Here is a 16,432-nt window from a genome sequence, read left to right on the forward strand (position 1 = left end):
AGCTAGCACCGCAGGTGATCCCGAGGCACCAATGGCCATCGTGTGGCGAACAACCTGCCTCGTGGGTTCCATCTGAAAGCAAAGACGTTTCAAAGGAGTCAAATGACAGTGTGTGAATTGGTCAAAATACTATTCTAAGAAACAAGTAAGGCTTATCCATCTTTGGGGTGAACGCGGTCACGGGATCCTAGTGTTAGAGTTAGTAAATTCGTTTAACCCGAGTAGAAGAGAGTTCAGAGTCCCAGAGTAAAGGTCGAGGAGTAAAAGATCCTAGTACCACCCAATGGCGACGTGGGCCCGTAAGACACACAGCCATGTTAGTAAAAGTTTTTATAATGTCTAGACTCGACTTCGGCCAAGGAGTGTGGAAAGGGGTTTCCTACAGGCAGTCGGCTCTGATACCAACTTGTGACGCCCCCGATTTGACCGTACACTAATCATGCACGCAAATGTGTACGACCAAGATCAGGGACTCACGGGAAGATATCACAACACAACTCTAAAACATAAATAAGTCATACAAGCATCATAATACAAGCCAGGGGCCTCGAGGGCTCGAATACAAGTGCTCGATCACAGACGAGTCAGCGGAAGCAACGATATCTGAGTACAGACATAAGTTAAACAAGTTCGCCTTAAGAAGGCTAGCTCAAAAGTAGCAACGATCGAAAAGGCAAGGCCTCCTGCCTGGGACCTCCTAACTACTCCTGGTCGTCGTCAGCGGCCTGCACGTAGTAGTAGGCACCTCCAGTGCCGTAGGTGTCGTCGTCGACGGTGGCGTCTGGCTCTTGGACTCCAACATCTGGTTGCGACAACCAGATAGAAAGGAAAGGGGGAAAAAGAGGGAGAGAAGCAACCGTGAGTACTCATCCAAAGTACTCGCAAGCAAGGAGCTACACTACATATGCATGGGTATATGTGTAAAGGGGCATATCAGTGGACTGAACTGCAGAATGCCAGAATTAAAAGGGGGATAGCTAGTCCTGTCGAAGACTACGCTTCTGGTCATCTCCATCTTGCAGCATATAGAAGAGAATAGAGTGAAGTCCTCCAAGTAGCATCGCATAGTATAATCCTACCCGGCGATCCCCTCCTCGTCTCCATGTTAGAGAGCGATCACCGGGTTGTATCTGGCACTTGGAAGGGTGTATTTTATTCAGTATCCAGTTCTAGTTGTCATAAGGTCAAGGTACAACTCCGGGTCGTCCTTTTACCGAGGAACACGGCTATTCGAATAGATAAACTTCCCTGCAGGGGTGCACCACATAACCCAACACGCTCGATCCCATTTGGCCGGACACACTTTTCTGGGTCATGCCCGGCCTCGTAAGATCAACACGTCGCAGCCCCACCTAGGCTCAACAGAGAGGCCAGCACGCCGGTCTAAACCTATGCGCGCAGGGGTCTGGGCCCATCGCCCTATGCACACCTGCACGTTGCGAACGCGGCCGCGAGCAGACCTAGCAACCCACACGATCACGGCGGTTACGTCAAAGCGGTCCAACACGGCGCGCGCCACTCAGTAGCTGACGTCAAAAGAGCTTCGGCTGATACCACGACGTCGGGATACCCATAACTACTCCCACGTAGATGGTTAGTGCGTATAGACCAAATGGCCAGACTCAGATCAAATACCAAGATCTCGTTAAGCGTGTTAAGTATCCGCGAACGCCGACCAGGGCCAGGCCCACCTCTCACCTAGGCGGTCTCAACCTGCCCTGTCGCTCCGCCACAAAGATCCACTTGCGGGTACTCCTACGAGCCGACCCGACTTTAGTCATCACATGTGTCATGTATATAGTATATAAGTATATGCCCGTGATCACCGCCCAGGTGATCACGGCCCGATAGTATAGCACAGCAGACGGACAAGAATGTAGGGCCAATGATGGAAATCTAGCATCCTAGACTAAGCATGTAGGATTACAGGTAAAGGTATCAACAGTAGTAGCAAGGATAGGCTATGCATCAGAATAGGATATCGAAAAGCAGTAACATGCTACACTACCCTAATGCAAGCAGTAGAGATTAGAGTAGGCGATATCTGGTGATCAAAGGGGGGGCTTGCCTGATTGCTCTGTCAAGTAGGAGGGGTCGTCGACTCCGTAGTCGAACTGGGCAGCAGCAGTGTCGGTCTCGTAGTCTACCGGAGAGAAGAGGGGGAAGAAACAGTAAATACAATGCAACATAAGCATGACGATGCGTGACATGACAATGAGCGGTGCTAGGGGTGCCCTAACGCGACAGTAGGTGGTACCGGTGAAGGGGGGGAACATCCGGGAGGTATGCCCGATGTTTCGCGTTTTCGGACAGACGGATCGGAGGGGGAAAGTTGCTAGTTCGATAGGTTAGGGAGGTGCGGTGGATGAACGGACTGCGTAGTCGGATTCGTCTCGTCGTTCTGAGCAACTTTCATATAGAAAACATTTTCATCCGAGTTACGGTTTAAAAGATATGAATTTTCAAAGTTTATTTGAATTTCTGGAATTATTTAATTTAACAGAAAAAGGGATATGACGTCAGCATGACGTAGGAGTGACGTCAGCGGTCAACAGTCCGGGTTGACTGGTCAAACTGACAAGGGGGACCCACCTGTCATAGACAGTGGGTTAACAGAGGATTAAACTAATTAGTATTTAGTTAATTAACTACTGGGCCCACCTGTCAGTGAGAGATTAATTAAACTAATTATTTTTATTTATAAAAACATTTTCTTTTCTTTTCTTTTTTAATTTTTGCGGCGGGGCCCGCATGTCAGTGACTGGGCCTGCCCAGTCAGCAGTTGACTGGGTCAACCCAGTCAACTGGGCCCGTGGGGGCCACTGGCAGTGACCCAGGGGTGGCCCCAGGTGTGCCACGTCGGCGGCCGGCGCCGGAGTATCGCCGGCGACCAAACGCACGGCGGCGCGGCTCGGGAGGGGCGCGGGTTTCACGTACAGGGGGTCTCCGGGGGCGTGGCTGGGCGCGTTCGACGCGGCTCGACGTCGCGCGTCCAACGGCGGTGGTCGGAGGGGCTGGAACGGCCGGGGGCGACCGCTACAAGCTCGCCGGCGACGAGGTGCTATGGGTGCCCGACGGAAGCTACGCTAGAGCGCGCGAACGGCCGAACTAGCTAGCTAGGTGGGTGCGGCACGGTGCGGTCGGGCTAGCGGGCCAACGCCCGTGACCATTTGGTCACCGGAGACACGCCGGCGGCGAGCTCCGCGGCGTGGCGTTCGGGCGCGCGCGGGGAAGCAGCTACGGAGCGCGAGCGAGCTAGCGGAGAGGGGGAGGAGGTAGAGGAGCTCACCGCGCGGCGCAAGAAAGGCCCGTGGGTGCTTAGGAGCAGCAGGTCGTCGCCGGGGAAGAAGGGGGGTCGCCGGCGTCCGAGGTTGAAGGCGAGCTCGGGGAGGCGGTTGCAGTGGCTCCGAGCCTCGAAGGAGAGGCGGAGGGGGTGTAGTCGAGGGCGGCGACGTCGTACGACACGGCGGGGTGGCGAGTGGGGCACGGTGGCCGCGTGAACGACGGGAACGGCGGCGAGCGCGTCGGGCGTGGGGAAGAGGGGAGCGGCGCGGATCCGGGGGAGGGAAGAGGAAGGCGCGGGGGCCCAGAGGGAGAGCGGTGTGAGTGGGAGAGAGGCCCGAGGGAGCGGGGCCGCTGGCGCCCTTATCCTCTCGCGGGGTTCACCGCCGGCGAGGGGGTTCGGCGGCGACGCTCCCCTGTTCCGACCCGGTCGGGGGAACAGGAAGGGGACGCGGGGGGAGGTGGGCTGGGCCGGGGCACGGGGCGCGGGTGGCGGCCCAGCTTGGGCCGGGGGGGGGGGGGGGTTTGGGCCGCGGGTCCAGTGGGGGGGGAGGCCTGCTCTTTTTTTCTTTTGACTGTTTTGTTTTCTGTTTTCTCTTATTTGTTTATTTCCTTTTTTGTTTTATTTCATTTAAAAGTATTTAGACATTTTATAAAAATGTGATTTCTCCACCATAATTACCAGTGTATTATTTAGAACCCACTGAACATTTTTGTTTGAATTTTTGAAAACTTTTATTTTCCACTTTTAAATTTAATTGAAGTTTGAACTAGGAGTTTGACAAGGGTGTGGTTCAAATGTGATCTCGCCCTGTTTAGCAATATGATTAGCTTAATCACAGGGGGTTACTGTAGCATGATTCTCAGGGTGTTACAACAATGTAACACTGAATTGCAAAATAAAATACTTGACCGAAAAAGGGATTCCCCCCACTTTATAAGCTGGCTCTGCTTGAAATGTATAAGTATAGTATTAATCGTTCTAATGCTTTCCTTTTTAGGTTGATGTAGGAAGTGGGTGTGCTCACCTTGGAGTCTGTTTTTATATTTCTCCTTTTGAATTGACTTCTCCTAATCCTATTTGTCGGTCTTCTACTTAATGGATATGGGGAGCTCTGACTATTGATCTAAAAAAAGTAACTTCTTCATGTCGGATGCAGTTCCTGCAAGGAGGGAAGTATGGTTAACCTTGAGTTCATGTTTCCAAAATGATGCTGGATTACACACAAGGTGCGAGTTCCCTAATGATGCTGGATTAGACACAAGGTGCAAATTCCCAGATGATGCTGGATTACACGCAAGCCAACTCGAGTCGTCAACTGTTCGTGTCCTCATGGCTCTAGTAAAGGCTAAAAGAAAGCGTGCAGTAGCCCTTGAGAATTTAACTGAGTTCCTGAAAAGCGAAAAGAGACCATTTGTATGTGCATGATATGATGAGACTATTGTGTGTATGATATGATAGAGACTATTATATAAAAACTACACAAAAATAGAGTAAATTCGTTGCAGAAAAAAATACAGAAAATAAGAACAATAGCGCAGGGTACGTGTATAGCAGCAGTGTTGCCTTAGCAGTAGCGCGTGGTATGAAGGCACTACTAGGGAAAAGCCTAGCAGTAGCACGGGGACCCGCGCTACTAATACGACGCTACAGCTAACTTTTAGCAGTAGCTCGTTTTGACCCGCGCTACTGCTAACTTTACGTAGTAGTAGCGTTCTTTGTAAAACGCGCTACTGCTAATAGCAGCAGTGCCTCTGTCCATAGCGCGCCGCTGATAAAAGCACACTGCTGCTACCTGCATACCTACGCTACTGCTAACTTTTCATGTATTATTTTTTCTGCAGCATATTGACGCTGTATTTGTAGAACTTTTATAAAGTAGTCTCATCATATGATTTTATGATCATGATGAGTTAATATATATATCAGTGGGTGAAAGAGACGTGGATTAGATTTAAGTTGAGGCAACATGGTGCAGAGCAAAAGTACTACTAAAGTTATTATATATATATCAGTGGGTGAAAGAGACGTGGATTAGATTCAAGTTGAGGCAACATGGTGCAGATCAAAAGTACTACTAATCTTAGCATATTCTAATCCACGTATCTTGCACCCACTGATATATATAGTAATTCATCATGCTCATATAACATCTCAGCATCATCATAATAATAATAATTCATCATCCTTCTCATAATAACAAGTCACACTCATCATAGTCATCTAACAACGTCTCTCATTATCATAATAACAAGTCATACTCATCATCATCATAGTCATAACCAACCCTAGTTAATTATTCTTAACACATGATCATGAGTATTAGCTAGGACCTACCCCTCTCTAAGGTAAAATAGCATAAAACAAGATAGCCCTGACTCTCCATTATGAAGAATGAAGATTATCCTGTCTCCAATTCGTGCGCTTCGCACAATGTTGCTTCCAAGTAGCTCCTAATGATTCTTCATACATTTTTCCATTCTTTGATTGTCATGTCTTCATCGGTTTGAGAAATCTTATATAAACAGCGGGGAAGCCTAGGCGGACTTGGCCGTAAGCTAATAACATCAGGGCGACCTTCCGGAAACATCAGATGCGACACACAATCCTTCGGGATTTTCTGTTGCACTAGTGCAGAACCGGGCTTTAGCGCTGGTTCGTAAGGGCCTTTAGTGCCGGTTCTGCAACCGGCACTAAAGAGTGGAGACTAAAGCCCCCCCTTTACTACCGGTTCGGCACGAACCGGCGCTGAAGTGCCACCACGTGGCACGAGCTAGGCCCGGGTGCTGGTAGACCATTAGTACCGGTTGGTAGCACCAACCGGTACTAAATGTTTGGGGGGGGGGGTTTGGTTTTAATTTTTATTTTTCCATTAATTTTGTGTTTTCCATTTAATCTTTTTTGTTTGCTGGTATTTGACGATACTACATATTGTACACGTTATGCATATATATAAATAGATTTTCTCGTAGAACCGATCATATATATATAATCGAATGTCTCACAACCACCATTAATTATTCACACACACACATGTATATATATACAATTTCTCCTACATGTTGCCTTCGGAGCACGATGACAAGTGGTTCATGGGGGCGGTAGTGGGTAATAGTATTCTCCTTTGGGATCTATGACCTGGTCGAGCAAAAATCCAGCTATTTCCTCTTGAAGTGCTCGTATGCGCTCTGTTGGTAGGAGCTGGTCCCGCACGTCTTTGAACTATTAAGGAGATCAATATGCATGTGTATTAGTTGTGTGAATAGATATCGACAATCATGTAAGATTTGTGAATAGTGTTCTGGCAAACGTACCCATTGCTGTCTATCAGATCTGCTCCTTTCTGACGCCATCATGCGAATGTTCTCGCAAACGTAGTATGCACACACTTCAGTCCCCGGCGCCTGCTTCAGGGCCTTTACGAGAATAGAATTTAATCAGATAATAATTAATCAAGCATGTTAATTAATTAATGGTATTGAAACAAAAATTAAAGAGATGGTAGCTAGCTAGCTAGCTAGTAATACTTAATTACTTACCTTGGGTCGATACCAAATCAGCTTTTCTGGCCATTTTCCTGGAGTCACCTTGATGTACTTTGCCCAAGCCCTGCCCGTCGGCAAAGAAAATTAATAAAGGGGTTATTAAAAATAGTTCATATCAGGAAATGACGAAATAAATAGGCCGAGATATAGTTAACAATGATTGAAATTACCTATTGACTATCCCCTTCACGATGCTGTAGTCACTATCTTTTTTAAGTAGTGAGTTCAGTACTTCAACTTTTCCTTCGTCAACATTAATGTCTAACAAGATCCAGTGGAACCTGCATGCGCATACGTTTGCATGTATAAATTAAGCGGGCATGTGCATAACACTAATCAACTATAACCTAAACCCTATACACTTATTAACACCTAGCTAGTAAGCAAAAACAGAATTTGTAGTACAAGACAGTGTGACTCACTCGAAGTTATAAGATAACTTCATTGCTATTGAGGCGCTTCAAGAACACTAGCATGTTTTTCTCTACATCTTGTCTACACCATTCCAATTTCCATGTGTATTCATTAACGGTATTTGGGTCAATGAACCCAATGCCATAGCGTCCAGCTTTTTTCATTTCATACATCTTCATCCCGCATAATACCATAGAAAAGAATATATAATTACAGGTAATTAATGATCAATCAATGAGCACTAGAGCTAGCTTGAGACTTAAATTACAGAAAGAAATCACTTACAGACAATAGCAACTGACGATAGATTTGTCGAGTGCATCTTGATTGAATAACTGAAATAGTTCTGAATACTCAACGAACAGAGCTTTCTTATTGAAGTAATGATCTTCCTCGACTTGCACCATGAGGGACTCTCGATTGGAAATCTTGGTAATTTTCATGTACCAATCATGCAATTCATATAGTCTCGTTGGGAGGTTCTTGACCTCCTCGGGCTCGACCAAAGGTTGGCCCCGGACATATTTTCGTTTTATTTCCTCCTCTCTAAGCGGAGACATGGGCTTGATATCGAGGAGTTGTCTAATAGTGATCTTGAGCATTTCAGCCTGCATTATATGCTCCTCGGTTATTACCACATCGCCCAGCTCGGGAACGTAAACGGTTTGCCCAGAATAATATTGGGCGCGCGTACTCTCATGTGTTGTTGGCACAACAAGCGGGGGCATCGATTGCGCCGCCTGTTCTCCCAGCTGGGGAACGATTTTCCCGTATTCTTTGACAGATGCTTGTTGGCTCGAGCTCGAGCTCGCTTCTTTCTGTAGTCGTGCTCGATGTGCCTTCCTGATTTGGCGCTCATAGTCTGAGTCAACAGGCTTGGGAGCTGGTGGTCTAGCCATACGAATGAAGTGGTCAATCTTTTCCTCAGGCACTTTCTCCCTCGGTGGCGGTGCCGGTTTCGGTCCAAAATGGGCGTCCACTTTGGCCCGCACTATGGCATCGTTTTGCTCCTCGGTCATGTCGTAAGGCCTCTGAGGAAGACGAGCGAGGCTGCTTGGACCATATTTATATCGCTTGTCTCCGCCTGTACTTCCTGTACTACCCCGACTCGTACCGCTATGCACCATAGCTGCGGCGTGTCTCTTCTGCGATTGCTTAGGCGGCGGAGATGGCTGGCGTGGCTTAGTTGGAGCAGGAGGAGTGGCTTGACGCTATGCCGGACTTGAAGCAGGAGGTGTGGCCTGACACGGTGTCGGACTTGAAGCAGGAGGTGTGGCCTGATGCTGTGCTGGACTTGAAGCAGGAGGTGTGGCCTGACATGGTGTCGGACTTGAAACAGGAGGAGTGGCCTGACGCTGTGCCGGACTTGAAGCAGGAGTCTGCGCACGCGTTCGTGTACTTGGAGGAGCGGGAGTCTGCTGACACGGTGGCGGACTTCGAGGAGGAGTCGGCAGACGCGGTGTCGGTGGACTTTGAAAGATGATGAAATCCTTTCTCCATAGGATGATACGATGTATGGCCTCTCCCAGTGTGTGCTCGTCGTCACCTCCAGGAATGTCAAGCTGTAGCCCCAAATATGGGTCCACCACCTCATCAACCAAGACACGAGCATAGCCCACTGGAATCGGGGTGGAAGGTTGCTTCGGGGGTAATTGTAAAAGCAAAGGCGTCCGCCACCTTCATGGATATGTTCTTCATTTTGAAGTGTAGCTCACAGTTAGTGTTCTCTATGATGTCATCCGTAGGGTATGTATCCGGCAGTGCGTCGCCAGGGGCGGAACCAATGCTGCTTCTCGGCATGGATGGGATGGTGCTATCCAATGCTGGATGATCATCCGCTTTCTGCTGCCACTGCTGAGACCCCTTTCCTGGCTAAGTGAGTCGATCTGCTGCTGCTGCTGCTGGAATTTGAGTGCCAAGTCCGCGTGCCTTGCTTCTAGGCCTTGAAGGCGTTCCGCGTCCTGCTTCCTCTGCTCCTCCTCCAGCTTCCTCTTCTTCTCCTCATCCATCTTCTTTCTTGCACGGGTCCTGTAGTCGTCGTTCCATTCCGAAAAGCCCTCATACCAGGGAATACCGCCCTTGCCTCGTGTTCTTCCCGGGTGTTCAGGATTTCCCAGGGCGCGCGTAAGCTCGTCGTTCTCTTTGTTGGGCGTGAACACCCCCTTTCGAGCATCTTCAATTGCGTCAAGTAACTTTTGTTCTGCTCCTTTTAGACTTGCCTTCTTCGAAACCAGGCCTGTCTTCGGGTCCAACGCCCCCCATGCGCATAGAACCAAGTTCTACACCTGGGGGGCCAGCTCCTAGTAACCGGAGTGACCCCGGCATCCTCCATCTCTTGCTCAGACTTATCCCACTTAGGCATTGCCACCGCATAGTCACCTGGACCCAGCCTATAGAACTGCGTCTTTTTTGCGGCATTGGCCTTGTTTTTCTCGACCGTTCCTTAGATAATTCCGATTCCTTGAATTTCACGAAAGCAGGCCAGTGTTCTCTTTGCTTCTCCAGTGTTCCATTGAATTCTGGAGTCTTCCTTTCTGCAGCGAGGTAGTTGGCTCATATAGTTTTCTTGTGGGTGTTGAATGCAATTGCCATCTTCTTAAGAGCAGCGTCCTTGACTTTCTGCACATCTGCATCAGTGAAATAATCTGGTAGGGTGAAATGTTCCATCAGAGATTCCCAAAGCTTTTTTTTTGCTCTATCGTCGACCCAAGTAACATCTGGGCATTTAGTTTTTGGCTCTTTCCATTCTTGAATGGAGATCGGGAGTTGGTCCTTCACAAGAACTCCGCACTGACGAACAAAGTTGTTCGCAATGTTCTTAGGCGTGAGGGGTTCGCCACTAGCTTTGATGGAATCGATGTTGTACTTTACACCCTCCTTCAACTTTTTGCCTGCGCCGCGCTTTGTCCTGCTGTCTGTAGAAGCAGATTTGCTCGATTCGGAGGGCTGAAAGAAGAAAGATCGATTCGTTAATATATCTTCAAATAGAAAGAACATGTGATGATCACTAGATGCCTGCTTATATAAATATACCTCGCTGGTAGTCTTTGTTATTTCAAGATCAACATTGTATTCGTCATCAAAATCATTGTCTGCGTCATCATAATCATAATCATAGTTCATGACTTCATCAGCTCGGTCGTCGAGATCGAATATCTTATCGTCACCCTCCCCGGTATTGTTCAGATATTGGGAGCCGTCATTTGCTTCATTCAGATCATCTGGCCTGTTAGGGCTGCGTATGATCTCGAACAGGGCCTCTTCTCCCTCTCTGCCGGTATTGTCCGCCATAGCTTTTATTTAACTAATACAGAAGAAATATAAAACAATTTAGTATTCAAATTACAATGCATGGATGCAATCAATAAGGAAAAACTGAATCATATAGTACATAATATGCATCGTCTCGAATAATATATAATCTCGAATACATCGTCTCGAATAATATATAATCTCAAATACATCACTGGCTAGGTAGCTAATAAAGATCGAATACTATAGAAGAATCTAGGCCAATCGTGGTTCCTGGGGCGCGGGCGGTGGACGCCCAAAGACAAGGAACCATCACAGGATCATATCTCCGGTCATCTGCCCAAAGAACCTGCCAGGTATTGGAGAACCTGACGTCCATAGCAGCCATGTAGCGATGGACGTGCTCGTCCTCCTCCCTGACACGACGACGCACCACCTCCGGCGGGGCCGGCTCCCTCTGCACCGAATGTGGCCCACGCGAACGCCACCAAAGGAGATCAGGGTCGACGACGGGACCCGAGGCCGGGTTCCTCACCAAGCGGCGCGCCCCTCCAGGTAGCACCTCCCAGTGCCAGCCCGGCGGAGCCCAGTCCCGGACATGGGTCAGCTAGACGTCGTGGCGAATGGGTCGACGGCGAGGATGCGGGCCGGGCATCGTCGAGAACAAATACTATATGCCCGCAAAAGTAACATTTTTAAATGATTGGATTGTGATAACTATAATTCTATATGCAAATTCTAACAATTTGACATTAATCTAATTCATCTAGCTAAAACTAACTCTAAAATTTCTAACATTTCTATATATATAACTAACATTTCTAATATTTCTATAACTAAAAAATAGAAAAATTGCTAACATTTCTATAAATATTTCTATAACTAAAAAACAGAAAAATTTATAACATTTCTATATAACTAACATTTCTAATATTTCTATAACTAAAAAACAGAAAAATTGCTAATATTTCTATAACAATGTGTGTGTGTGTGTGGACATGGCGGCCGGGGCTAGAGCTCACCGGCGAGGCGCGGCGACGGGGGGCGGTGACGGGGACGGAGACGGGCGGTGACGACGGGGATGGGGACGGGGCGGCGACGACGTGGACGGGGACGGGCCGGGCGGGGAGGACGGGGCGGGGCGCGGCGACGGGGACGGGGACGGCGACGGACGGCGACGGGGGCGGTGACGAGGGGCGGCGGTGATGGGGCAGAGGAGAAAGAAGAAGAGGGAGAGATGAGAAAATGATTTTTTTGAAGAGTTTTCTTATATATAACAACCTTTAGTACCGGTTGAAGCCACCAACCGGTACTAAAGGTCTGTTTTGGTCAGGCCAAGCGGCGGGAAGCGCACACCCTTTAGTACCGGGTGGTGGCTCCAACCGGTACTAAAGACCCCCCCTTCAGTACCGGTTTGAGCCACCACCTGGTACTAAAGGGAGTGCGCTGGCGCAGGTGCGGTGCGTCATGTTTAGTCCCACCTCGCTAGCCGAGGGGCGTCCGCACTGATTTATAAGCCCCAGTGCGGTAGCTCTCTCGAGCTCCTCTCCAAAGCAGGCCTACTGGGCCTAAATGTGCTGTGCTGCCCTGTGGGCCTACTCGGCCTTTGCGGGCCTGCATCCTGGCCCAACAACAGGTTGGGTTTCTAGTCGTATGCAGACGCTGTGGCGCAATAGGCGGGCTTTTTTATTTTCTTATTTTTTTGCTTTATTTATTTTTTGTTTTATTTATTTTTGAGTTGTTTTTTGCTGTATTTAGAGTTTCTTTGTGAATATTTTTGCTTTAGGTACAAAAAATTACAAACTTTCTATTAGTGCCGGTAGTTTACAAATTTGAATAGTTTACATTTTGAAATATTTGAAATTTGTGTGAATCACTAGTTTGTGAATAACTTAACTTTGAAAATAGATTTTCCAGTGATTCTTTTTTCTTATGTTTAATATTAGTGTATTTTATCATTATATTCAATTTGGTAATGCTTGGGTTATTTAAAAAATGAAATGCCTTTGTAACGGATGAGTTTTCGTCCGAAACCCTGATACTTCGAAAGAGATTTTCCATTTTGTACACGAAGTGCATCCAGTTTTTGCGGTAACCCTCTCTACTTTTTTGCACATGCTATGTGGGTGAAATTATGATACCATGCCAACTTTCAACCTTTTCTGAGTTCATTTGAAATGCTTTTCAATTTTAGGGTGATTTAGCTGAAAAAATCAGTAAATGCATGAAAGAATTTGTTTGCACATAAAATTTCTTCGCGTTTCAAATGCCAAAACACATTACTACCCTAACTATTACAGAGATTCCCTCCTGGGTGTGAAACACAGAAGAAAGTGATGATAGTGAAGCCGAACACATCCCAGATCTTTGGGTGTGAAACTTTTTCTTCGCGTGTGTCCCTTTGCGCCGTAGCCATGGAAAATCTTCATCATTTAACTGGATGCTCGGGTCAATATTCACTGTGAATGGAACAATTTCATCAAACTTTTCATAATCTTCTGACATGTCTGTCTTGTCATCCACTCCCACGATGTTTCTCTTCCCAGAAAGAACTATGTGGCGCTTTGGCTCATCGTATGATGCATTTGCTTCCTTATCTTTTCTTTTTCTCGGCTTGGTAGACATATCCTTCACATAGGAAACATGTGCCACATCATTAGCTAGGACGAATGGTTCATCTGCATATGCAAGATTGTTGAGATCCACTGTTGTCATTCCATACTGCGGGTCTTCCGTTACCCCGCCTCGTGTCATATTGACCCATTTGCACCGAAACAAAGGGACCTTCAAACCACGTCCATAGTCAAGTTCCCATATCTCCTCTATGTAACCATAATATGTTTCCTTTCCCATCTTGGTTGTTGCATCAAAGCGGACACCACTGTTTTGGTTGGTGCTCTTCTTATCTTGGGCGATCGTGTAAAATGTATTACCATTTATCTCGTACCCTTTGAAAGTCATTATATTCGAACATGGTAACTGGGACAGCGAGTACATGTCATCTTCAATAGACGCGTCATGCATGGTACATGTCTGCAACGAGCCGGCGAAACTCCTAGTTTGTTCACGTGTAATCCAGTCATCAGACCGCTCCGGGTGTTTGGAGCGTAGAAAATTCTTGTGTTCGTCCATATACGGAGCCACCAAGGCGGAATTCTGTAGAACTGTGTAGTGTGCTTCAGTGAGAGAATGTCCGTCCATACATATTTTTTGATTCCCTCCTAGCGTGCCGTTTCCATCCAGTCTGCCCTTATGCCGCGATTCAGGAACACCAATCGGCTTAAGGTCAGGAATAAAGTCAATACGAAACTCAATGACCTCCTCATTTTCATGGCCCTTGGAGATGCTTCCTTCTGGCCTAGCACGGTTATGAACATATTTCTTTAAGACTCCCACGAACCTCTCAAAGGGGAACATATTGTATAGAAATACATGACCCAAAACGTTAATCTCTTCGCATAGGTGAACTAGGATGTGCGTCATGATGTTGAAGAAGGATGGTGGGAACACCAACTTGAAACTGACAAGACATTGCACCAAATCATTCTCTAACCTTGGTATGATTTCTGGATCGATTACCTTCTGAGAGATTGCATTGAGGAATGCACATAGCTTCACAATGGCTAATCGAACGTTATCCGGTAGAAGCCTCCTCAATGCAACTCGAAGCAGTTGCGTCATAATCACGTGGCAGTCATTATACTTTAGGTTCTGGAACTTTTTCTCTTCCATGTTTATTATTCCCTTTATATTCGATGAGAAGCCAGATGGTACCTTAATACTGAGCAGGCATTCAAAGAAGATTTCCTTCTCTTCTTGGTAAGAGCATAGCTGGCATGACCCTGATGTATGCCGTCTTTTCCATGCATACGTTGCTGGTCCTCCCGTGCCTCAGGTGTATCTTTTGTCTTCCCATACACGCCCAAGAAGCCAAGCAGAGTCACGCAAAGATTCTTCGTCACGTGCATCACGTCGATTGCAGAGCGGACCTCTAGGTCTTTCCAATAGGGCAGGTCCCAAAATATAGATTTCTTCTTCCACATGGTTGCGCGTCCGTCAGCGTCATTCGGAACAGGTTGTCCGCCAGGACCCTTTCCAAAGACTACCTTCAAATCCTTGACCATATCATGTACATCAGTACCAGTACGGTGGCGATGCTTCGTCCGGTGATCCGCCTCACCTTTGAAATGCTTGCCTTTCTTTCTTACGGGATGCCTGCTCGGAAGAAATCGACGATGTCCCAGGTACACATTCTTCCTACAATTGTCCAAATATATACTGTCGGTATCATCCAAATAGTGCGTGCATGCGCGGTATACCTTGTTTGTCTGTCCTGAAAGGTTACTGAGAGTAGGCCAATCATTGATGGTCACGAACAGCAAGGCCTTTAGGTCAAATTCTTCCCCCATGTGCTCATCCCACGCACATACACCTGTTCCATTCCACAGCTGTAAGAGTTCTTCAACTAATGGCCTTAGGTACACATCAATGTCGTTGCCGGGTTGCTTAGGGCCTTGGATGAGCACTGGCATCATAATGAACTTCCGCTTCATGCACAACCAAGGAGGAAGGTTATACAAACATAGAGTCACAGGCCAGGTGCTATGGTTGCTGCTCTGCTCCCCAAAAGGATTAATGCCATCTGTGCTTAGACCAAACCATACGTTCCTTGCATCATCTGCAAACTCCTTCCTGTACTTTCTCTCGATTTTTCTCCACTGCAACCCGTCAGCGGGTACTCTCAACTTTTCGTCTTTCTTACGGTCTTCTCTGTGCCATCGCATCGCCTTGGCATGCTCTTTGTTTTGGAACAAACATTTCAACCATGGTATTATAGGAGCATACCACATCACCTTGGCAGGAATCTTCTTCCTGGGGCGCTCGCCCTCGACATCACCAGGGTCATCGCGCCTGATCTTATAGTGCGATGCACCACATACCGGGCAAGCGTTCAAATCCTCGTACTCACCACGGTAGAGGATGCAGTCATTAGGGCATGCATGTATCTTCTGCACCTCTAACCCTAGAGGGCAGACAGCCTTCTTTGCTTCGTACGTACTCTGGGGCAATTCGTTGTCCTTTGGAAGCATATTCTTTATCATTACCAGCAACTTTCCAAATCCCTTGTCAGATACACCATTCTCTGCCTTCCATTGCAGCAATTCCAGTGTGGTGCCCAACTTTTTCTTGTCAGCTTCGCAATTCGGGTACAACAATTCCTTGTGATCCTCTAACATGCGCTGCAACTTCTTCTTCTCCAAATCACTTGCGCAATTTCTCTTTGCATCGGCAATGGCCCGACCTAGATCATCAGCGGGCTCATCTGATGCCTCTTCTTCAGCTTCTTCCCGCATTGCCGGCTCAGCTTCTTCCCCCATTGTTGTATCACCGTATTCAGGGAACCCATGGCCAGGATAGCTGTCGTCATCCTCTTCTTCATTGTCTTCCATCATAACCCCAATTTCTCCGTGCTTGGTCCAAACATTATAGTGGGGCATGAAACTGGACTTAAACAGGTGGACGTGAATGGTTCTTGACGTAGAGTGATTGTGATCATTCTTATAGACTAAACATGGACAAGGCATAAAACCATCCGCCCGCTTGTTTGCCTCAGCCGCAAGCAAAAAAAGTTTGCACGCCATTAATGAACTCGGGAGAGCATCGGTCATCGTACATCCATTGTCGGCTCATCTTCATTACACAACACCGAAAAGACCAAATTAATACAAGTTCATACATAAAGTTCATACAAGACTTAAATGCAACAAACAAATAACTCTCTAACTAAAGCATTTAAATGCAACAACAAATGTGATCAAGATCGCAACTAAGGTAACAATTGATCCAACAACATAATGATACCAAGCCTCACTATCAATGGCATATTTTCTAATCTTTCTAATCTTGAAGCGCATTTTCTCCATCTTGATCTTGTGAT

This window comes from Aegilops tauschii, chromosome 3 (assembly GCF_002575655.3).
Source record: "Aegilops tauschii subsp. strangulata cultivar AL8/78 chromosome 3, Aet v6.0, whole genome shotgun sequence".
In the NCBI taxonomy this organism is placed as follows: Eukaryota; Viridiplantae; Streptophyta; class Magnoliopsida; order Poales; family Poaceae; genus Aegilops; species Aegilops tauschii.